Raw genomic sequence first — 24,981 nt, 5'->3', positions numbered from 1 at the left:
TGTGCCGTGTTAATGGGCTGGGAAGGACAGATCGCGCCGCTTGCCTGCTGAGCGGAGGGGACTGCCACTTGTTGCCGACCTTGGCCGGGAGGGCAGGACTCAGGATTCAGGCAGGCCCTGGTGCGGGACCTGCCACCCCTGCTGCCTGATGGCAGGAAGAAGAAAGCAGCTCCCACCCCCAGCCCCTCCCCCAGGGCCATCTGATGGGCCCTGGGATGCTGACAAGCTGGAAGGAAAGTTCCTCATGTTCGCTTCCCCTCCATTGAGCCTCACCAGCCAGGGAGACTCAGTAATGTCAGCGTCCTCCATGCAGGAGAGGGCCTGCGGATAAGGATTCCTTTTATTTTGTTAACTCTTCCCTTTTTTGCTGTGCGGATCTTGTAATTCACTGACACGCTAGCAGGGAAGGGAAGGCTGCATGGTGAGGCTCCAAGCAAGCAGCGGGAGAGGCGTCTTGGCAAGGTTGACTGTCACAAGCCGAGCAGTGTCAGAACATAGCCCGGGCGGTTCCGCCATGACTGTACCTTGTTTGCAATGTCCTGAGTTGGAGATTTCTTCTTGCCACATGTCATGGTGCCATCTCAGAGCAGGACCCTGCAGCACAGAACCGAATGTGCTGGGGCAGTGCCCAGGCCGTCACCTGTTTGGAATCACATGACCTGGGTGGACACAGCGTCAGGTGCAGAAAGCAATCATCTAATCCAGTCAGGCTCTCTCTCTCTCGATGCAGAGGGGGCCGGGGGAGTCAGAAGGCACAGCAGAGCAGGCAGATGAAGCCGCGGCTGCTGGTAGAGTCTGGAGGGAAGAGCCACAGACACAGGCCACTGTGGGACTCAAAGAACCACATCCTGTCCTGGGATGTTATCATGAACATCCCTGTGATAAATCTCCTTGTTCTAGACAGGCTCTGGAAAGCTGGCGAGACAGCAGAATTTCATAAATTTATCCAGTTAAAAACCACATGGGCGAATGAAACTGGATCATTGTCTAACCCCATACACAAAAGTAAATTGGAAATGGATCAAAGACCTGAATGTAAGTCATGAAACCATAAAACTCTTAGAAAAAAACATAGGCAAAAATCTCTTGGACATAAACATGAGCAACTTCTTTATGAACATATCTCCCCAGGCAAGGGAAACAAAGGCAAAAATGAACAAGTGGGACTATATCAAGCTGAAAAGCTTCTGTACAGCAAAGGACACCATCAGTAGAACAAAAAGGCATCCTACAGTATGGGAGAATATATTAATAAATGACATATCCGATAAGGGGTTGACATCCAAAATATATAAAGAGCTCACACACCTCAACAAACAAAAAGCAAATAATCCAATTAAAAAATGGGCACAGGATCTGAACAGACACTTCTCCCAAGAAGAAATTCAGATGGCCAACAGTCACATGAAAAGATGCCCCACATTGCTAGTCATCAGAGAAATACAAATTAAAACCAAAATGAGATATCACCTCACACCTGTCAGGATGGTCACCATCCAAAAGACAAACAACAACAAATGTTGGCGAGGTTCTGGAGAAAGGGGAACCCTCCTACACTGCTGGTGGGAATGTAAATTAGGTCAACCATTGTGGAAAGCAGTATGGAGGGAGGTTCCTCAAAAAAGTCAGAATAGAAATACCATTTGAGCCAGGAATTCCACTCCTAGGAATTTACCCTAAGAATGCAGCAGCCCAGTTTGAAAAAGACAGATGCACCCCTATGTTAATGGCAGCACTATTTACAATAGCCAAGAAATGGAAGCAACCTAAGTGTTCATCAGTAGAGGAATGGATAAAGAAGATGTGGTACATATACACAATGGAATATTATTCAGCCATAAGAAGAAAACAAATCCTACCATTTGCAACAACATGGATGGAGCTAGAGGGTATTATGCTCAGTGAAATAAATCAGGTGGAGAAAGACAAGTTTCAAATGATTTCACTCATATGTGGAGTATAAGAACAAAGAAAAAAAACTGAAGGAACAGAACAGCAGCAGAATCACAGAACCCAAGAATGGACTAACAGTTACCAAAGGGAAAGGGACTGGGGAGGATGGGTGGGAAGGGAGGAATAAGGGGGAAAAAAAGGGTGTATTACTATTAGCAGACATAATGTAGGGGGGGCACAGGGAGGGCTGTACAACACAGAGAAGACAAGTAGTGATTCTACAGCATCTCACCACCCTGATGGACAGTGACTGTAATGGGGTATGTGGTGGGGACTTGGTGATGGGGGAAGTCTAGTAAACATAATGTTCCTCATGTAATTGTAGATTAATGATACCAAAAAAATACTGTTAACAAAAAAAATTAAAATTAAAAAAAAACAACACATGGGCAGTTGTTAACCCTGTAGACTCCTAGGATCCTTCCCATACTAAGAATCAGAAACCTTGGGATGTATCAGGATAAGTTTTAGAAACACCCAGAGACGGTCTTACAGCAAGTTTTGGAACCACGGTGTACTCTCATTCCCCTTCACTCATCCATGCGAGTCAGTTGAATTGAATGTGAAACATCACATTGCCTAAAAAGGGGGAAGATGTCCATCTTGGGGTACGCTCAGGCCAAAGGGAAGTTTCACACATTCCTTATCCCCTCCATTCATCCCCAGCCATGAGGCAAGATATCCTAATAGTTGGAGTGGTTTCCCTCAGGGTAGATATGATATCCTGACTCTTCCAAGACCGTGAACTAACTGCCTCTGGGCTAGCATCTTCAGGGGTAGAACAGGAAAGTCATGATTTTGCATTAACCCTGCTTGTCTCCAGTATTCATTTTCCTCTTCTGTGGTAATAGAACTTTTAGCTGGACACATAGCAGCCCAGATAATAAACCCATTTTCCCGTCTCTCTTGCAGCTGTGGCCATGTGACTTAGTTGTGGCCAGTGGGAAGTGAGCAAAAGTAATGAACACAACTATGGGTCAGGGCTTGTGGAAAAGGTGTGTGCCCTGCCCTCCCCTTCTTCCCTTCCCATTGGTCGATATGCAGAAGTGGTGGTGAGGTATCTTAGAACCAGGTGAACAAGGGTTCTCTAGAGAAACAGAACCGGTAGGTTGTGGTGTGTGTGTGTGTGTGTGTGTGTGTGTGTGTGTGTGTGTGTGTGTGTATACACATACACATATGCACATATACATAAACATACACATATATACATGTACACACAATTAACATATATACATATATATGCCCATACATATTATATATGTATCTATCATGTTTATATACATACACACATATATAAAGATATTTATTATAAGGAACTGACTCAGGCAGTCATGAAGGTTGACAAGTTCCAAGTTCTGCAATCAGCAAACTGGAGACCCAGGTGGGCTGATGCTATAGTTTCAGTCTGAGTCTGAAGGCCTGGGAAGCAGGCAAGCTCACGGTGTGATCCCAGACCACAGTGTGAGGCCTAGGAAGAACTGTGTTCCAGTGCAAGTCTAAAGGTAGCAAAAGACCCATGTCCCAGCTTGAAGACAGACAGGCAGGAGCAATTATCCCTTATTCCAGGAAGGGTCAGCCTGTTTTGTTCTAGTCCAGTCTTCTACTGATTGGAAGAGGCCCCCACATTAGGGAGGACAATCTGCTTATTCAATCTGTCCATCTAAATGCTAAAATCAACTAAAAGCACCCTCACAGAAACACCCAGAATATCATTGGACCAAATATCTGGGCATCCAATGGCCCATCAAGTTGACACATACAATTAGCCATCACAAAGGGCAACTCTAGGGATGCCACAGCAACATAGTAGAAGGAACCTGGTTTCCTATATCATGGGGCTACCATACCAGCCCCGTCTTATGAGAGAGAAATAAATTACTTTGTGTAAGCCTCTATTGTTTTAGATTTTGTTATAGCATCACTGCAGCTGAAACTGTATCTTAACTGCAGGGTCTTAGTGCAATTTTCACCCAGGAGGTGTATTCACCACAGATGGCCCAGTCTATAGAAAGGCTCAGCCCCTAGAAGGTTCTCCCACATGCCTCCTGTCCATCACAGCAGGTCCTTTCCTAGGGATGGGATATCAGAAGCAGGAACTGCCTCCCATTGGCATATTCAATGGCATCCTAGCATATTCCACCCTCAGAGTGAGTTTTTAAAAAATCCTTTCCAATACTCAGCAAAATTATTTTCAGTAATAATCTGGAAATAAAACATATAAGAGCCAGAAAAGAAATACAGTGAATTTTAATAAAACACAAACATTTGCAAATGGCACAATTTATTTTTGTCAATACTAAATTACACCAATGATATTGTATTTTATCTTTCAGAATCATTCTTTAGCTTAAAAGCAATTAGCAGTCCTTTTAAAAGAATAATACATTTTTATTTTAAAGATATTATTTAAATTAAGCAAAATATTTCACCTATGAGATAACCTGAGATCTGCTGCTTCTTTAGAATCACTGAGCTGTCACCAGTGAATCAGTCTGTTGTTTAAATGCAAGACGATGTATTACCCCAGGGGGTGGGGACACACTCCACCTGAAGCAAATTCAATTCCAAACAATTATGGACTGACTCATAAAACTGAGCCCATGTGTGTCAGGGGGCAATTGAAGAACTACACATTCTCCAAATTAACTTCCATGTGCATGCAATGGTTATTAAAGAATAAATAATAAAATCGTGTTTATTTGAGATATAATTGACATATAACAGTGTATTAGTTTTAGGTGTGTAACATAATGGTTTGATGTTTTCATATATTGTGAAATGATTACGGCAATAAGTCTAGTAAACACCCATGACATAGTTACAACTTTTTTTCTTATGGTGAGTATTTTTAAGATCTGTTATCTTAGCAACTCTCAAATGTACAATACCATAGTGTTAACTATAGTCACCATGCTGTACATTACATCCCCAGACTTATTTATCTTCTAATTAGGAATTTGTTCCTCTGGGAACAACCAATCTGTCTCAGTATCTATGAGTTCATTTTTTGTTTGTTTTATTTAAGATTCCACATGTATGTAAGATCATATAGAATTTGTGTTTCTCTACCTGACTTATTGCACTTAGCATAATGCCCTCAAGGGCCATCCATGTTGTTGCAAACAGCAGGACTTCTTTACTTTTTACAGCTGAATAATGCCCATTGTGTGTATTAATCACATGTCCTTTATGCATCCATTCATTGGTGGTCACTTAGGTTGTTTCCATGCTTGACTATTGCAAATAATGCTGCAGTGAGCATGGGGATACAGACAGAGATTTCATTTCCTTAGGATAAATATCCAGAAATGGAATTACTGGATCATATAGTAATTTTATTTAAAAATTTTTGAGGAACCTCCATACTGTTTTCCAAATAGCTACACCAATTTACATTCCCATTAATGGTGTGCAAGAGTTCCCTTTACTCCACCTCCTCGCCAACATTTGTTGTCTCTTGTCTTTCTGATAACAGTCATTTTAATAGGTGTAAGGCAACACCTCATTATGGTTTTGATTTGCCTTCTCTAATGATTAGGCATATTGAGCACCTTTTCTCATATCTGTTGGCCATTGTATGTCTTATCTGGAAAAATGTCTATTCAGGTCCTCTGCCCATTTTTTAATCACATCATTTGGGTTTTTTATATTGAATTGTATGAGTTTTTTGTATATATTGTGTATTAATCCTTTATAAGATAAATGGTTTGCAAATATTTTCTCCCATTCTGCAGGTTGCCTTTTCATTTTCTTGATGGTTTCCTTTGCTGTACAAAGCTTTTTAGTTTGACATCATCCCACTTATTTATTTTTGGTTTTGCTGCCTTTGCTTTTGGTATTAAATCCCAAAAATTCATTGCCAGGATTGATGTCAAGAAGCTTATCTGCTATGTTCTCTTCTAACAGTTTTATGGCTTCAGGTGTCACATTCAAGTCTTTAATCCATTTTGCATTGATTTTTGTGCCCGGTATGATAATGTCCAGTTTCTTTTGTGTGTGGCTGTCCAGTTTTCCAAACACTACTTATTGAAGAGACTATCCTTCTCATATTGTGTATTCTTGGTTCCTTTGTTATGAATACATTAACTGTCCATGCATGGGTTCATTTCTGGGCTCTCTATTCTTTTCCATTGATCTGTGTCTATGGTTCTGCCAATACCATACTGTTTTGATAACTATAGCTTTGTAATATAGTTTGAAATCAGGTAGTGCAATACCTCCTCTTTTGTTCTTTCTCAAGATTGCTTTGGCTCTGCTGAAGCTTACACATATTTACTATTAACACTCAGTAGTAATTGTCACAATTTTTAGAACTTAGGCCAACAAAAGACTTGCCAGGGAATATTTTATCACTGATACTTAGCATTTCCAGTATATAGTGATAATAGAAAGCCAATGGACTTTAAGTTGGTGTTGATGTTTCTAAATTCTCTGCAGACAGCATAGACCCTGTTGCCTGCATCTGCACTGACCACTACCACTGTTCCACTCTACAGTGACTTAGCCTTTGCCCTTTAGTCCCCTCATTAGATGTGGAAGCCTAATTATTTTTGGCTCAGGTTATTTATCTTCATTAGGAAAACAAAGACATGAGGACCCACAACACTCTAATTTTCAGGTCTTGCCAACCAAAACACATTTGTTACTTGTATTTCATTTTACAGTGTACTCCTTGCATTTTATGAATGAGCTGATGGTTAATTGCCCTTCTTTATCACCCAAGGTAGACAAGCACAGCAGCGTGCTTTAGGAATGCCGGCACACTCTCTGTCTCTGGCTTGAGTGAGTTTTCATTAGAAACCAAAAGAGCCTCACAGGGCAAGAGTCTTGACTCTGGCCAAGGAGCCCATAGTGGTGTGAGGAGAGGGGTCAGAGGGCACAGAAGGGCTGGGAGCTGGGGGAGGGAACGCGGTCCTGGAACATGGAACCCAGCAGACAAGAGGGGACAGGACAGCAGTCCAGCATCAGGGAAGCCAGTCATTAATAAGAGCTACTGGTTAGCTTTCACTTTCTTTCTTCTTCTTCTTGTTTTTAATGTTTCTCTTTTCATCTCTCCAAACAACTCTGCAAGATGAGCTCAGGGACTTAATTAATATCTGTCTGAGTTCCCTCAACTAGGGAGGTAGGATTTGAACCCGTGGCTTTGCCGCTCACCACACTGCCCCCCACACTGGCTCCAATGCTGTCCTGTAATCAGCCTGGGCTCTGGGACTCAGGGGCTCTCCAGGGGCTGGACTCAGAGGAGTCCTGGACAGGGTCATGGAAAGAGTGAGTGTGAGGCAGGCATGACCGGCTCACTCTGTGGGCTACAAGTGCCCAGTTCTCAGGCCTGGTGGGCACAGTCAGGACCTCACTTCCAACAAGCATGACTTGAGGCAGTGTCCCCAAGCACCAAGACACGGATGTTAATTCCCTCCCCTGAGGACCAGGATTGGTCTGAGAAAGGGAGCAGAGCTCTCCCCAAATACTGAGAGGGGGCAGAGGGACTGTGAAGGGCCAGCATCCAAGGCCACACTGGGTCCCACCTCTCCAGGGTGCTCGTTAGAGCCCTGGAACAGCTCAGAACACGTTTCAGGTGTGACAACCATGTGGCCTCTGAAGCAGCCCCTCTTCCAGTGAGTTGGAACTGGGCAAAGACAGGAGGAAGGACCCCCTTCTAGGTGAATTTCAAACCATGGAACACATTTTAATTGATTTTTTTGAAGACCGAGAAGGCCAAATACCTGAATTTGTTTGTGGCAAACTGGATAAAATGATTCAGGAAGTTTTCAGCATTGGCACCATTAGCAGCATCATTTTATTCATTCAACAAATGTCTGTAAGGGCCTGCTATGTGCCCCGCATCATTGTAGACAGGGACAATTCGCAGAGAACAAAACGGGAATCCCTGCTTTCATAGAGCTCAATTCCAATGGAAGAGAGGGAGACAATGAACAAATTAAAAATATGGGCGTGAACAGTGCGATGAGGAAACCAAGTCAGGGCAAGAGGGCAGATGATGACAGAGGTGCTCTTTTGAGATGGGGGTTGGGAAAAGGCTCTGTGAAGTGGGGGCTTAGGTGCCGAGTCTCCCATTTCCCACCTCCCACCCTCCGGGTGGAAGGCCCCCTGGAGCTCAATACCGCAGACCCTGATCTGAGCCCCCATTACTAGAAGTGATGAGCGGAAGGGGACATCGGGAAACCCCAGGGCCTGACTGTCTCTGGGTTCAGAGGTGCCTTATGGGGAGACAGGGAAAGGAAGAGACAGCCACTGCCTTCAGGGGGATGGAGCGAGCACACGAGAAAGGGCATGAGGCACACACGGAGCAGAGGGACAAATGCCAATTAGCCCAAGGGGAACTGGCCATCTGCCAGGCAGGCTGCATGGGGGCCGGGGAGCATCAGGGTTCTCTACAGTGATTCTCCAGACAAGTGCAACCTGAAGGTCACAGGCTTCCTAGCTGGGGAGCAAAAAGGTGGACCCACTGCCTCCCTCAGGACTACATGTCGATGTTCCAAGCCCCTGGCTGTGTTCTGGAGGGAAGCCCAGTCTTTCAGGGGGTCCCTGATCCCATATATTCCTGAGACTCTTCAGGGAAGTCCCATGTGGGCACAGAGGCACTCCGGGCTTGTCCTCCACTCTGCCCCCGCCCCCAGGCCCAGCAGCATTCCTGAGATGTCACTTCCAGTGCCCGTTCCATTGCCAGGACCTTGCCCTGGCCAAGTGCGTTCCCACTGCAGTGAAGTCGAAAGTCAGTGCCTGGGGACGCTGCCCGTGACTTTGCCATCGCTGGAGAAGATGAAACTTGTCACTCCTGCAAAGTGAAAGGGCAAATGCTCACATCACAGAGTAAAACAAAAGTTGGTACCTACAATGTTAGCCAGGTTGCCAGGCAGCTCTTCCACTGCCCGGAAGGGCTATGGGGAGACCTCCACCACAGACCCCATCCCTGGGGGCCATGCCAGAGCTTTCACTGCCCGGGACAGGCACTGCTCTGGTGGCCCACCCTCCGCTTTGACCCCAATGGCAACCCTGACTTTGCAAACAAGGAGAACATCTCCTCTAGCTCAGTTTCGGAGTGTCACAAGCAAGGGGTTTCTGGGCAGTCACGTGGTACAGATATTTCAGTTCTTGGACACACATGGCTTCTTCATGTTAAACCACACACCTGCCGCCAAGGGGTTGGGCAGGAAGAGGTGGTGCATCAGCCCTCCCCTGGGAAAGGTGGGGCCCATGCCCGGGGCTGGCTTCCTGTTCCCGACACCTTTTCACTCATGTGAATCTGTTTTGGTGCTCCTGTCATATGTTATCTGCTTTCCTTTGGATCTCCTCCTTCCCAGCACCCTCTCCAGCCCCACATCTATCATACATAATGCTCGGGTCTATGCCCTCACAGTAGACAAGGGCTGTCATTAATGCCTGGAAGCTCCCGGGTTCTCATGTAAATCCATGCATCCATGTTGGGACAGGTACTACCAGACGGTTCCAATTGTCAGACACCTGCCGTCCCCATGAGGGGTGGTGGGACCGAATCCAGCTTATTACGCCAAGAGGCTCAGAATGTCCTGTTGCACACAATGTGCATTTAGCTTGCAAAGGTGAAGGTTTCTACAGTGAGTGTTATCCTCTTGAAAAATAACATGTCTTTATAGGCAATTGGTTGAATATACGTTGGCACATACACACGGTGCCAGGCAGATGTGAAAGAACAAAAAGACGAAATCACTATGAACTGATATGGAGCGGTTTCCGCACGTCATTGCATGAAGGAGGCAAAGTGCAAAGGACCATATATGGTATGCTATCTTTTGTCTAAGAAATAAAGGAAAATAAGCACATGTATGTGTATCAGCTTATTACAAAAAGAAACACAGGAAGGATAAGCTAGAAAATAATGAAATTAGTTATCGACAAGGGCTGGGGAGGAATGGCGTAGACGGCATCCTGGTGTCCCCCCAGAATACTTGTCGGTCCCCATGGGACGCTGTTAGGAGACGGGGCCTTTGGGGCCTTGGCCCCAAGAGCTCACCTAGTCACCTCCCAAAGGTGTAAGCCCTCAGGAATGGGATCACAGAGCAAAGAGACTGTAACCTATGAACCAGGAAGCAGGCCCTCAGCAGCCACCAAAATCTGCTGGAGCCTTGATCCTGGACTTCCCCGCTTTCAGAACAGTGAGAAAGAAGTTTTGTTGTCTTTAAGGTACTCAGTTTATGGAATTTTGTTATAGCAGCATGAACAAACTGAGACAGAAATTGGTGCCAAGAATTGGGGGTGCTGCTGTACCAAATACCGTAACATGCGGACCTGGCCTTGGAATCGGATAATGGGTGGATGCTGGCAGAGTTTTGAGGTGTGCTAAAAAGTCCATATTGCCACGAATGGACCATCAAAGGCCATTCTGGTGATAGTTCAGAAAGAAAAGAGAGCTGCAGAGTAAGCTTCAAGAGAATAATACTTCAGTCATCCAGAACAGAATGTTGATAGGAACATGGACAGTAAGGGTCATTCTGATGTGGTCTCAGATGGAAATGGGGGACATGTTCTTTGACGATGGAGAAAAGGCAACCCTTATTATAAAGTAGCAAAGAATTTGGCTGAATGGTGTTCGTGGTCTAGTGTTTATGGGAAGTAGAACTTGTGAGTGATTAGTCTGGATATTTGGCTGAGGAAATATCTAAACAGAGTGTTGAAGGAACAGCGTAGCTCCTCTTGACTGTTTATAGTGAAACGCAAGGAGAGAGAGATGACCTAAAGATGGCATTGATGGTGCAGCTATTACGGACAACTGTGTAAGTCCCTCAAAAAATTAACAATAGAACTACCAGATGACACAGCGATTCCACCTCTGGGTATTTATCCAAAGGAAACAAAATCAGTATCTTGAAAAGACATTTGCACCCTATATTTATCACATTATTTACAATGTCCATGGAAACAACCTAAGTGTCCATCAACAGATGACTGCATGAAGAAAATAGGATATGTATGTGTGTGTGTGTGTGTGTGTGTGTGTGTGTGTATACAATGGTATATTACTCAGCCATATAAAACAAGCAAGTCTTGCCATTTGCAACAACATGGATGTTACCTGAGGGCATTATGCTAAGTGAAATAAGCCAGACAGAGAAAGACAGATGCTATATAATCTCACTTGCATGTGGAATCTAATTTTAAAAATCCTCTGAACTCATAGATACTTAGTATAGATGTGGAAGGGGGAAGACAAGCACTTGAATTGGTAGTATTGGTATGAGCATAAGATTTCTCAAATATGTGTGTGTATATAGATGTCTGCATGGACATGTATGATCTTTGTGTGTGCATGTGCATATGTATATGCATAACTGTGTGTGTATTTGTATATACATGCATGCATTTCCAGCTCAACGTCTGGAAGGACCAATAAGCAAAGTTTCCCCAGTAACAATGGTCACATCTAGCTCCAGAATCTTGGTCTCCAATATCACTTCCCACTAGAAGGAGCCAGGACTCCTCAAAGAAGTGGCTGATCCCAGGACTAAGCTGGAGTGGGCACAAGACAAGCCTAGAACATTATGCCCCAAAGTGAGAAGTTGCTCAAAAAAAATAAAACGTTGGGGGGGGGGGGCGCATGTCACCAAAAAGAGGAGCTACCTTGAAGGGGCTCCCACTGACCCAATCTGGGACAATTTGAACAACAACAAAATAATGAACTAGAATAATGAATTATAAATCACTGAAAAAATATGAATTTATAAATCATATCAATAACATATATTTAGATAGATGATAGATGGATGGATAAATAGATGATTTAGATAGGAGATAGATATACTAAGATAATAGGTAGGTAGGTAGGGAGGGAGGGAGCTGATTTAGATAGATGAGAAGGAAGGGCTCTTGCTTACAAGGATGCTCAGGGCTAGCTGGCAGAGAGAATTCCTGGAGTTGAGAAATTAGCATTTTACAACTGTCATGATAAAGAGGGAGACAGTTAAGAATCGTTAATGTATGAAATCTAGAAGAAAACTTTGATAAGAAATGGTCTTAAGGTGTCTTCCCACAGACTGTTTACTAGCTTCAGGGAGGGGGGAATGGTAATTAACAGTGGAGAAACCAAGTAGCCCCTTGATGGGACGAACAAAATCAAGATCACCTGTGAAGGACAGATGGCCATTCTATGCCTCCAGATGTAACGCACCAAGGAGGACACTCGTCACCTACACTGTATGGCTACCAAGAAAGCACAGCCATAGGCTAATCAGAAAGAAACGTCACACAAACACAAAATGAGAAATATCCTGTTAAAAACATGGGGCACTGTATTCTGCAAAAATTTCAATACTGTGCAAGACAAAGAAAGGCTGTGGGGATGTTTCAGATTAAAGGAGGTTACAGAGACAGGAGAATCAAATGCAATCCCTGACCCTAGAACAGAGCCAACTCTGGAGGGAGAAATGCTTTTATTAGATCAAACAAAGAAATTGTAATGTGGGTGATAGATGAGACAATGTAAACCCATCAAGTTGATGACTATACTGCGGTATGTAAGAGGCTATCCCTGTTCGTGGGAAATACACAGTGAAGCGTTGGTGGGGTACACGGCCACACCGTGCACTACTTACCACAGATGGCTCAGAAAAAAGTTATGTATGAACAAATACATGTAAAACTGTGTACAGATAGTTTGTACACGTACACACTCACATACATAGAAAATAAATGATAAGGTAGATAGTACACCATAAACAATGGGTAAATCTGGGTAAAGTGCATGTGGGTGCTCGTCGCACGGCCTTTAGTTTTCTAATTTTTTTGTGAGTTTAAAATTATTTTCAAATAAAAGGCTTTAAAACGCCTTTCTATTTGCCTTGCACTGGCCATGTTCTGGCACATTCATATGCACTGGCTCTTTAACCCTCCCAGCAACCCCATGAGGTAGGAAGGACAGGCATGGCTACTGTATTTCCCACTTTACAGATGAGGAAAATGAGCCACAGAGAGGTTGAGTAACTTGTCAAGTACCACCCCCTGGCCATCAGAGCTTGGACCCTTCCCGATGTCGGACCTAGGCTTCCTCCTGGAATAACTATGCACGTTCCCCTGTCCTATCAGAATCCACTTACAGTGCCTGCTGTCTATCTCTCTAGGAGGTAGCGAGTTCAATATTTCTATTTCCATGAGTTTATTACTCAGCATTTGAAACCCAACCGGAAAGTCAGTTTCCCCACTGATTCCCTTGCCCCTGTTTCCCCTCCCTCCCAGCACTGCTGCATACATTTACTTCAGAACTGATTAAATACACTGTCATTCCCTATTTGCTTCTGCTTGTCTCCCTGAAGGGCAGAGACCAACTACTGTTCCCCGGACCCTCAGCCCCAAGCTCTGAGCCTGGCTCTGAATGTAAATGACTGTGGGGCTGAATGAGACCTCTTCTTTGGCCTGAACTCACCTCCGTCAAGTCTCGGGGTGAGCCTTTCATCATCCAGTCGGGATTAAGCAGGATTAAAGTTAACACTGTCCTGGCCGCCATTCCTCTGTTCCCTTGCATTTCTTCCAAGGGATAGCAGATCCAGGGGGCGGGTAAGTCATAGGGAAGCAGCGTGGTGGTCTTATCCTGATACAATTAAAAAGAGCTTCCCATGGAAAATGGTCGAGAGGGGAGGGCCGCAATCTGGCCAACACATAGGAAGCAAATATATGGCCCACGTTTAGGGCACGCGGTGGACAGAAGAATAGAAGTCTTGGGGGGTGAAAGGGAAACTACCCCTGAGCCACAGGTTCCCAATCAGTTCAAGGTTCAGCCCTTAGGGAAATGAGCATTTTGGTACAGCAACACTTAACACAATTCAGGTGACCACTTGTCCCATGAAGCAGCCCAGAAAATAACTATGGGAAGGACATGACACCCCCATTTCAGGAGACCTGACTGAGATCTACCTTCCTGACTCATCATGCTCAGGGGGCTGGGAGCTGCCATCTGTCCAGCACGGCTCTGTACAGAGTGTGAGAAGATGGAGCTTCCAAATAAACCCCTGGATTTGAGACAGGCTGAAATCTTATTTGAAGGGATTTGCTTTCAATTTTATTTTTTTAAATGCATTTTTAATAACAAGCCTATTCAATCAAAAGGAGGTCTCTGACGGCTTGGAACAGCAGTGGGATATCCCTCAATGCACTTCGGATCCTTTCCCAAAGCCACGTCCTGTGATTCTGCCGGCTCAGATCTCTCCGTGGTCGGGAACCCACAAAGCCTTGTTGTCAGTGGTCTGGAAGAAATTCAGTTAGGAGTGTCCTAAATACATCTCCAGACCTATCCCTGTAAAGCAGGAGAGTAAGTTCCTGTTCACCACACAAGTGATATCATGCAGATGCATTAAATGTCGGAGGGGGCGGACCCTGGGTCATAGGGGCCCAGCCCCTCTCAAGACGCTGAGACCCACATGGCCAATCTTTGGGACCATCCATGGAGGTGGAAATGTGCCACCTCCTGAGGCTGACCTGTCCTGTTTCTTAGCAGTAGGCTAGGCAGGGACCATCACCCTGGGGCATATCACCAACATTCCTGGTTTTCTGGATCATGGAAAAGCAATGAAGAGCTCTCAGAGTTGACAGGTAGGTCCCAGGATTAAATCTCTAGGGAAACCAGGGAGCTAATAGATGCTTCTAACCTTTGAGGCTGGGACACTCCAAGTCCATCTAAGGCAGGGGGCTGGAGTCCCCAGACCTTGAACAGAGCTGAGTTAGACCCAGGCGGTTTGGCTGGGGTCCTCCAGTTCAGAAGAGAGAGCTATAATCAAGGCCTGTGTCGCCAGCGGCAGGCCTGAATGAGGCCCCACGTGGCATGGTGGACACACACTGCCAGCAACGGGAAAGGTGGCTGTGGGCCCCAGATCACAGGGAGAAGCTGCAGACGCTTGGAAGAATTTGACCAGAGCTGGATGAGGTTGGCACCCCAGTGCCAAGGTGGGTAGATGAGGCAAGGGGTCATACCTAGACTGGGCCAAATTGGCTTCTCTGACTTTGCTCACCAGTACTAAATTGGGATTTGTTCAATTCAATGTTTCCCTAGAAATGTTCCAAGCCTAGTAGAGCTCAAACAATCTGGTCGTCGCATAGACTTTCTGCAAGTCAGTGATGAAGACAGAGTGAGGACCTGGTCTGAGCACATGGCATTTAAATTCAATGTATTCTCAGCACAGTAGCCGCAGAATCCCATAGGAGCCTGTGGATGACGCCCCTCCTTTGCCAGACTCCCTGTGGTTCCTGTCCACCTAGCAAACCCCTGCAGTAGCTGCAAAGCCTCGGTGATCTGGGCCCTGCTCGTGCCTGGACCCCAGGCTCTGCTCTTCTCGCCCTTCACCCCCACTGCAGCCATGCAGCCTCGCGCCGGCTCCTCCAGCTCGCCAGGCTGTGACTTCATGCTTGCCCTTCCGCATGGCTGTAGCCCTCACCTCCTTTACTGTTGCACTGAAGCATCACCCACTCAGAAAGGCCTGCCCTGACCACTGTATTTTACTTATTTATTTTTAAAATTTTTTAATTAAAAAGGAAGTAATATTAAAGTACATACCATAAAATGTACAAATCTTAGTGCACAGTTCAATGAGTTTTGACACATGTATACACTCATGTAACTAGTCACCCAGATCAAGATATCAAACATTCTCACTAATATTTTTCCCCTTCACCTATTTCAACCCATCTTCCACACTCTCCCTTATGGCAACCACCAGTCTGGGTTTATGAGTCTATTTCTGTTTTGTTTGTTTGTTGGTTTGTATTTTTTTTTAGATTCCCCATGTAAGTGAAATCATATGGTATTTGCCTTTCTCTGTCTGGTTTATTTCACTTAGCATAATACCCTCTAGGTCCATCCATGTTGTTGCAAATGGCAAGGTTACATTCTTTTTTGTGGCTGAGTAATATTCCATTGTGTGTACCTGTTTGTGTACATTGTGTGTATGTATGTACGTACATATGTGTATATATGTACCACATCTTTCTCCATTCATGTATTGATGGACACTTAGGTGGCATCCATATCTTGGCTATTGTAAATAATGCTGTGATAAACAGAGGAGTGCACATATCTTTTCAAATCAGGAATTTTGTTTTCTGCATGATCACCCTATTTTAAATTGCACACCCCCACATTCTCTACACCCCTCCTCTAATGTACATCTTATTACCATTGCCAACAACTAAGAGTTCAGATGAACTGCTTATGATCTGGCTCCCCCAGATGGAAAGTGAGGCTCTTTACAGTTGGGATTCTTGTCTCTTCCCCTACCACTCATGCATGAGCACCTACAATAGTGCCTGGCACATAGTTAATACCCGCAAAAAATCTGTGGAATGAATGAAGGTGAAGAAGGTGAATACTACTGTCTCTCCGCTTGACCAACTCTGCCTGGGCCCCAAATCCATCCCCTTTCTCATTGGGCTCATCCCTCCAACTTTCCTTGGCTCAGCTCCTGGCTTCTGACTTCCCTCTAGCCTTCTGCCTCTCCCAACACCCACCTCAACTTTGCCCCAACCCCATGATGACTGAAGGGCCAAGACATGTGGCCTAAGTTAGCATTTCCTACAGTAGTGGGTCCTCCCATCTCCATAACAACCTTCCTTGATTTGGAGACTCTTAATTAATGCCCCAGTCCCTCATAGCCTCTCTCTTTCAGGCAAAGCAATCCTCCCCTATCCCCCACCCAAAAATATCCTGGACTATTATGTACAAGCAAATAAGCCATTGATTTGGACAAAATAGGTGATCGTGGAGGCACAAGGGAAGCCACCTCCAACAGAAGGCTTGTTAGGGCAGGCAGGGTTCCTGCTCAGCACTGGGGCTGCCTTGGACTCAGTAACAGGCAAACCTAGCCAAGACCTCCTCCCCACAGACTCCTCACCGAGCCAGCACAAAGAAGAGCCCCTTTTTGAGCTTGCTCCCTAAATCAAAGGAACGAATGCTTTCAGAATCCTAAGTATGCGAAGACGCAAAAGAGAAATTCAACAGACCCATGTCCCAGTCTGCCAAGACAATTCTCTCTCGGCTCGCTGGTGTTAACATCCAGAGCTTGTGTCGAAACAGCCCCACACAGACACAGGGATTTCTCAGAGCGATAGAGCAAAACAGAAACACCAGTCATCTGTCTTTTGAGATTTTCAAGGAGGCCGCACCCCATAGCTGGGAAGACACATTAAGTCAGGTTTCACATCTGAGAGACACCACATCAAGTTGTGGAAGCGGAACTTTCGAGAGGCCTTCCCTCCAAAGCCATGAGCGTGAAGCAGGCAGATTCCCACCCACCGCCCAGTGTCCTTGAGCCCCGGTGGTCACAGCAGCTCTGCAGGCCCACAGGAGTGAGGAGGTCTGCAAGCAAGCTGGCGAGGGAGAACAAATCCTGGCTGAGCAATGCTCCCAATCGCTCTGGGCCAAATTCAGCTGAAATGAGACGCTTTTCAAAAACAATTGCTGGATAAGTGGTGGAGAAAATAAGATCACTCTGAACATGTGGAAGAAAGAAAGGAGCGGCTCCAGGAATGCAGAGACGGGTCCTTGTCCCTCTGCAGGGCGGGCCAGGACAAGCTTCGTTCCACACACACCTTTGTGCAGAGCCATGGGCTTGGACACAACTTGTGTGGGTTGTCATGACAATGAAATTGAAACTGAGATAAACAATAGCCACTCAGCCAACAGCCTAACCTTTGAGCTGACCTGTCATTACAATTGCAGCCGCTTGGGCCAGGCGCAGACATCAGGAGCTGAGCATCTCTGGGGCAGGCTTTCTGAACAGGTGGCCAAACACAAGGCTGAAAATCAACTGGGTTTTTTTTCGTCCCTTCTTGAGCTATACGAGGGCATCAAGTAGCCTCCTATGATAGGTCCCCAGAGCCTGTGGAGGGGCAACAAAGCACAGAAAATTAACGCAATGGACTTGAAGACACACAGCGCACTGGCAGAAAGGCTAAGAGCTGGTACTCCATCCTCAATTCAAGTCCCCCAGAAATCACCACTCACTGGAGGTAGCACTTCCAAAGCTCAGCAGGGCCCCCTGGCATTCCTCACCAGATGGACCAATGCAAAACTGAATTATTGTCTCTGTTAGAACTTGAAAATCCCTTCGCAGTTTCAAGGCAAATGCAAATGCATTCCTTCTGCGCACTGTGTCCACCCTCCCAGCCACCCTGGCTGGCCTCAGATGGGCAGCCTAAGCCCCCATTCACACCCCCAGGAGCTGAACACCAGGAAGGAGACTAGAATACACCCCCCAAGAGCCCAGCTGGACTTTTTAAAATGGTATTGTTATTTATATTTAATAGCAGCTTCAGAAAAAGCTGCATATCCTAGGGCATGGCAGAAATGGAAATGCTAACTGATTGTTATTCTTACAGAAACTTAGAATTCAAAAGTTTAATCATCTTCATTAGCATAATTTGGGCGACTTCAGTCCATAACCTTACCCTGGAGTTGATTATTTATGGCGCTCTGAACAGAAGTCAAAAATTAATTTCGATTTAATGTAACAATTCCATCCCAAATATAATTCATAATGCAGATATGTTTGTCAAAAATAAATCAGGCTGCTTTGCTCATCTCAGAACAGGAAACCAAGGAAGGAATAGAAAAGAGAATTCCTCATCTTTCCTCCCTGTTGTTCCCTCGGCTCTCCCTTCCGCTCTTCAAGTCTGTGCCTGCCCGGGGACCGGCTCTGGAACGGGCTGGGAACAGCAGTGCGCAGAGCGATCTGTGGGTTAAGACAGGCAGGCCAGGAGGGAGTGGGGGTCCCCTGGAAGGACGTCTTTCTTCTCCTAAGTGGTTAACCAAGTAAGCCTCTTTCCAGGAAGATGGAATGAGAAAAATGATCACAGGGAGTTAGTTGGGCAGAAGGGCTCGTGGAGAGCGTAATCCAATGCCTGTCTGTGTGTGAAGTGTATCAGCCCACAGTCGGCTTTATGCGTTCCATCCTCACAATGAGAGATCAGGCTGGGGAAACTGAGGCCCAGGGAAGCTAAGCAACTTGTCCATGTTGCGTGGCTTGTAAAACTGACCCTGAAACTCTGTTCTCCTACCTCTCCGGACAGTGCTTCCCATCTGTCGGCAGGTGGACAGAAAGGTGCCTGGCTAAACAGTCTGTCTCCTGGCCGAGGAAAGCAGAGTTCTTACGGACTCCGCAAGGGCTTGGCGTGACAACGGCAGACGATGCCCCCAGAGCAGCAGAGCAGTCCTCAGGGTGTGACCAGTTCACAGGTTTCCAAGAGCTCAGAGGCAGCATTCATCGCCCCTGCTGGGAAAGCTCGGACCATGGAGGTGCCCCACAGGTCAGGCAGAAACTGCCATGAAGAATCTCCCCAGGGGATGGGGTCAGTCATGCTGGCATTTTCTTTACCCACTTCACAGAAATTTGCTTCCAAGATGTATCAAGCTCTCTGCCAAAGAAGCGATACCTTCCATGGGCAACACCAAGGAGCCAGACTGACATTGCCACAAGGGCTCTTCCTCTGCGCTAATTCTCTGTCTGGGCCGCTAAAGCCACCCAGACATGCCAAGTTTTGGTGGCAACCGGTTTGCCTGCCAGTAACCAGCACCCTCTGGCTCCTCCCGCAAGCACCTTCAGGCTGGATAATGCCAGCTCTCCCTTCTCCAGGCCAGGCGGAGCTGGGCTATCTTAGTGGGCAGCAGAGCAGTGTGCCAACGCCAGGGCCTACCCAGTGGCTGGCAACAAAGTGACCAAACTCAGACTCTGCCATTTGGCTCTTTGGCTTCTGCTGTGGAAAAGAGCTGGCTGACAAGAGGTAAAAGCTGTTGGCAAATATGAAGTTTAGGGTCTCTTGGTCCCAGTTCAGCTGAAATGGATAATCATGAGCTGGCCTGGCTTCTGTATGTGAACACTCACATGCATGTGTGTGTGTACATGCATGTGTGTGTACATGCTTGCATGTGTGTGTCCTCATGCTCAATCACATATTTTTGATGGTTATAAAATTAGGATGAAACCAGGCCAAAAGGTTCTTGTGAAAAAGAAACCACTCAAGGCCTTGGATAAAATCGTGACCAATCTTAGATTGGGTCACCATGTGCCAGAACAATGAATTGATTCATCCAATTAGAACAACTAATTGGTTCATCCAATTCAAACAACCACCTGATCCCACCAATGGGGGGAGAAACATCAGTTGTTAGAGCCTTTGTTGACCAAACCCTCAAGGAACTGGTTGATTGATGCTTTATCAACTGAAGGTTATGATGCTGTATAGATATAACTTTGGAAGCACCTCTTCCAGAGCAACTTTGCTCAAAGAAAGGTCCCTCCTGCTTCTCTTGGTGACTAGGTAATATTAATAACAATAACAACAATGCCTGCATCTGCTTTGAGCCAGTACTCTGTTGGGTATTTCATATACTTCCTTTCAAGTAATTCTCACAACACTACGAAATCAGTATTATCATCCTGACTTGAAAGATGAAAAAACTGAGGCTCAGAGCAGTTAAGTAACTTGTCCAAGATCACACAGCTTGTAAATGACATATCCAAGGCCCAGACCCAGATCTATCCAGCTTTCCTCTATTCCTGTTCAAATGTATGCAGTTTTCTCCCCAGTTAGACTGTAAGCTCCATGACAGATGGGACCCCGATTCCTACATCTAAAACCGTGCCAGCATACAGGCACAGAAGAGGCTTTCAGTAAATATCTATTGTGTAAGTGACTGACTGACTGAATGAATGATCAACCCCACCCTATCTGTGTCTTGGAAGCAAACAGCTCCATGTCCATCCCTCAACCTGAAGCCCCAGCACAGATGTAGCCAAGGATGGGCATCAGGGCGCGGCACTCCCAGAGGGCAAGGGTGAGGTGTGCTTCAGTCTCTGCTGCCAGCTGGGCACAGGAGGGCAGAGACCGCCTGCCTTCCTGTCTCCCGGATATTTACTGTACCCCACCCCAGAGCAAGTTTCCCATCAGTCATGTGCCTCCCTGATTGGCCCCTGTGCGGGGAACGCCCTGTGCCTCTCAGCACCCATTATCATAGCATAGGCATCCATGCTCCATCTTGCCAAACAGCTGTTGGAGCCAGGCATGGACAGCCTTGGCAATCTTGCAGTCCAGGCGGACAAGTTTCTACCTGAACTTTGGCTGTGCTGGTGACTGGATGGAGGAGCCGGAAAGGAGATGTAGGCAAAGGAAAGTGCCTTCTCATCTCTGAGGCCCAGCCATACGGGGCCAGGGGAGAGGGATGGGCTGGTGTTGGTGGGGAAACACCAGTAAGAACATACATCCTTTGGCAGAGGGGAGCTCAGGTCTCCCATTCATTCCCTGGCTCCCAGGCATGCCTGCCTTCAGTGCACCTGGGACTGACCTGCATTTCATGGGCCCCACACACGAAGCTCCTCTGACATCATATCTGATCTGCCACATTCAGGATTGCGGTACCTCCTGATGGGCAATGAGCAAGTGGAGAAATCCAGCAATCTGATGATTCTCTCCAGGGCTCAGGAAGGAGTCAGCACCAATTCCCAACCTCTCTGATGCTGGTGTTTTCAGAGACCCTGGCCCTGTTTATTCCTTTGTCCCTGTTCCCCTTCCAGGGTATAAGAAACTGAGTAACGAAGACGGTGGACTTAGCCCTTCCCTTGGCAGGGATAGGAACTTGCCAGAGATGAGTAGAAGGGACTGACTCTGCAAGATGAATACCTTGGGTTTGCAACATGCTTCACATTTGACAAAGCATCTTCTCTTCTGAGCCTCAGAGCTGCAAGATGAGCAACACTGTATTAAGTCCGTGTGGCAGGCGAGAAAGCAGAGGCTAGGCCAAGACCACGAAGGCTGTTCTAAGCCACCTTCCCTCTACCCTTACCCAGGTTCTAGGCCCCTGGAGAGCAGGATAAGGGAAACGATGGTGCTAACAGGTCGTGCAATAGCAGCACTGCCCAGGCTGCAGTGTCCTGCTCTTTCTGCTCTGTGAGCGCTGGGACAGATGGTTAATTTGATGTGTCCGTTTGATTGGGCCATGGGGTGCCCAGACATTTGGTCGAACATTATTCTGGGTATGTCTGGGAGGGTGTTTTGGATGAGAATGACATTCGAATCATAAACTGAGGAAAGCAGATTCCACCCCCCACCACCCAACCTAATGCAGGTGAGCCTCATCCAATCAGTTGAAGATCTGAATGGGCAAAAAGGCTGAGTTAGAGAACGTCCTGCTGAGCTGGGACGTTGGTTCTTTCATGCTTTGGACTTGGACCGACACACGGCTCTCCCGGAGTCCATGGCTTTCAGACAGGGACTGCAGCCCGGCCCTCCAGATCGATGACAGCAATCCTGTGAGCTGGTTCCTCACTACAGTTTACTTTCTATATATATATACCTGTATCTATATCTATTGCTTGCTTCTCTGGAGAGTCCTGACTCACACAGGGCCCTGGACAGGCTCTGACTGGGGAGATGAGCTGGAAAGCTCGGCTGAGCGGAGGCCGGCAGGCAGGCCTCCCTCCCTGGCATCAATCAAGAAAGGAAGCATTTTCTGCACTCTTGCACACACTCCTCCTCAGAAGCTGCGTTTTCCCCCGTAAGGCATCTTCAAAAATATTTATTGACACCCACCCTGTGGCAGGCACTCTTTTTGGACAATGGGTATATCGGTGGATGAAACAGGAAGATCTTGGCCCTCATGGTGCTCAGCTCTCATTGCCGTTGTGCGAAGGAAATTAGTATATTATAAGGTGAGAAATACTATGAAGAAAGTTAGAAACTGATCAGGGTAGGGGGCTCAGGTGGATCGGGGTGGAGGCCAGTGGCAGCGCTGGGCACGTAACTGAGGCAGGCCTACATGGGAGGTGAGATCTGAGGGGGTGTGAGGGAGGTGAGGGAGCCGGCCAAGCAGCTATTTGGAGGAAGAGCATTCCAGACAGGGAACAACCAGGGGAAAGGCCAGAAAAGGAGAGGTGCCTGGTGAGTGCAGGAACTGCAGAGGGGCCAGTGAGAGCTGGCAGTGAGAGCAAGGGCAGGCAGGGAGGCAGGAGATGGGCTGAAGCAGCGGGGCGCTGGACCACGTAGGGCCGGGACGTCGCAGGGGAGCTGTGGCGGGGCTTCTGGCAGAGAAGGACATGATCTGATTTAGGCTTTAAAAGGATCCCTCTGGCTGACTGTAGAGAACAGACCATCCCGGGACAAGAGTAGAAGCAGGGAGACCAGCTAGAAGGCTCTTGTCACAATCCAGGCCAGAGAGGGTGATGGTCCCGACCGAAGTGGTGTCAGGGGTCAGCTTCTGCATGGAGTCAGGCAATGGGTGGAGATGCCCCCCAGAGCAGAGCAGACACGTTGTGTCAGGGTCCTGGGCCCCTCTGCTCTGCCCAGGGCCGTGCCCTGAGGACACCTGCTCTCCAGGGATCTACAGCTTGGTATAGTCTTTCTGTGAAGGATGAGAAGACCAAGTTCCATCCCCTTACCCAACATCTGGAGTAGCCATTAAGGGCCGATGACATCAGAAAAGTCCTAGAACTGGGGTTGGGGGTCCAAAGGAAGAGGAGAACGCTGTCTCCTGTGAGTATAGTCAGCAGTGTGCCGGTAAATGCTTAACAACTGGCTCTCCAGGAAAAGATGTGTGTGTGTGTGTTTAATTCCACTGATATAAAGGCTGTGTAGCGTCTATTTTACAAATAACAGTAAAATATACAATACCCTTAAGTGTAAATTCCCAAGAGCCAATTGGTTCTCACAGACTGCTTCTGTTGATTTTCGCACAACTGTAGCCGTAGCTAACCTGTTGCAATTGACAAACGAGTGTAGTTTCCACATGAATGTTGGTTGATATTTGTATTTGCATTAATGGGAAAAGAGAAAGTGAACAACAAAGATGTTTGTTGCAACTTCCTTTGTTCGTCAATTATGTGAGCGACTTCTTTGCTGCATCAGATAATAGTTTTCAATTACTGGAAGAATATTTTGTCAATTTTTTGGGCTATTTACAACATAATAGCAACACACACAACATACTTTTCAGTTTAATCTGCATTATTAAGATTTCCTCCATCACTGTGTTAAGTCTAAACAAATAACAAAACAATAAAGGAAGCCCTGACTTAGGGAATTTGTCAGTTTCCACGTTGTGATCACTTTCTCACTCTGGCTGATTTCAAGCTACCAAGGGAACATTACGGAATGCGGATCTGGGAACAGATGCTTAGCAGTGAGCCATTATACAGTATTTCCAACATGCCAATGTAAATAACTCTGGGAGCACAGATTAGAGTAAAATAGAGAAAAATAATTACGTCTTAGTAATGAGTTTGAGTATTTATTACCTTTGTGTTTAATGCAACTTATTTTAACTGTAGGTTTATATAATTTTTAATAGTGGTAGTGTTTATCAACCAGCTCACAAAATCACTGGAAGTTTAACGACCGACTCATGAGCCAAGACAGGTGGGCTCCAGCACCTCTCTGCCTGTAACGGTGTTTTCACAGAAATCACCCCTATTTCCAGCTGAGAGATTTTGGCCATAGCTACCTCCACAAAAAAAAATGGGAAAACTGTGGCTCAGAGGGTAAGGATCATTGCCCCAGGCACCTGGCAACTGAGGGCCTCGACCCAGGGTAGCCTCACACACGGGGCAGTGTGTCTGGTATGGGGTAAGAGAGGGTGGGAAAGCTGAGAGAGTCAGAGGAGGTTTCATTACAAGGGATGAGGGTCATAGAAGTTGTGCATCGGAGGCACATTCAAGCCGAAGCCCACAGCGCCACCACAGACTGCCCCCACCCTGCCTGGGCCAGCCCCTCAGGACAGGATCTCAGCGGCTCTCCACGCAAAGACAGCCACACCCAAGTTGCACAGGCCATGCTGGATTCAAATGTTACCTGCAAATCATGCGCCAGTCAACATAAACTGCAAGTTTTTTCCCAGGATGGAAGATCCACCCATGCCTGCCTCCTGAGCTGGGCTCATAACAGTGTCAGCATGTGGGGACGGGGCCTCCAGGAGTCAAGGCACTAGAATTATACTGTCCCAAAACTTAGGGAAGGACCGAGAGAGGCACCAAGAGGCAGGAGCTGGCAATCCAAAGACCACAGCTC

General features: G+C 46.6%; 1 long non-coding RNA gene across 1 annotated transcript; it reads right to left on the bottom strand.

Annotated features, from left to right (window-relative positions):
• Positions 1-7,753: 7,753 nt before the first annotated feature.
• Positions 7,754-19,450, bottom strand: LOC140850241 (uncharacterized). The gene is made up of 3 exons (XR_012132924.1): positions 18,985-19,450; positions 17,630-17,807; positions 7,754-8,749 (listed from the first exon to the last, which is right to left on the bottom strand). It is a non-coding gene; the product is annotated as an uncharacterized lncRNA (long non-coding RNA).
• Positions 19,451-24,981: the final 5,531 nt, after the last annotated feature.

The sequence above is a fragment of the Manis javanica genome, chromosome 6, assembly GCF_040802235.1.
Source record: "Manis javanica isolate MJ-LG chromosome 6, MJ_LKY, whole genome shotgun sequence".
Classification (NCBI taxonomy): Eukaryota; Metazoa; Chordata; class Mammalia; order Pholidota; family Manidae; genus Manis; species Manis javanica.
Note: the sequence above shows the minus strand (reverse complement) of the source record. Positions and strands in the feature narration are given on the sequence as shown.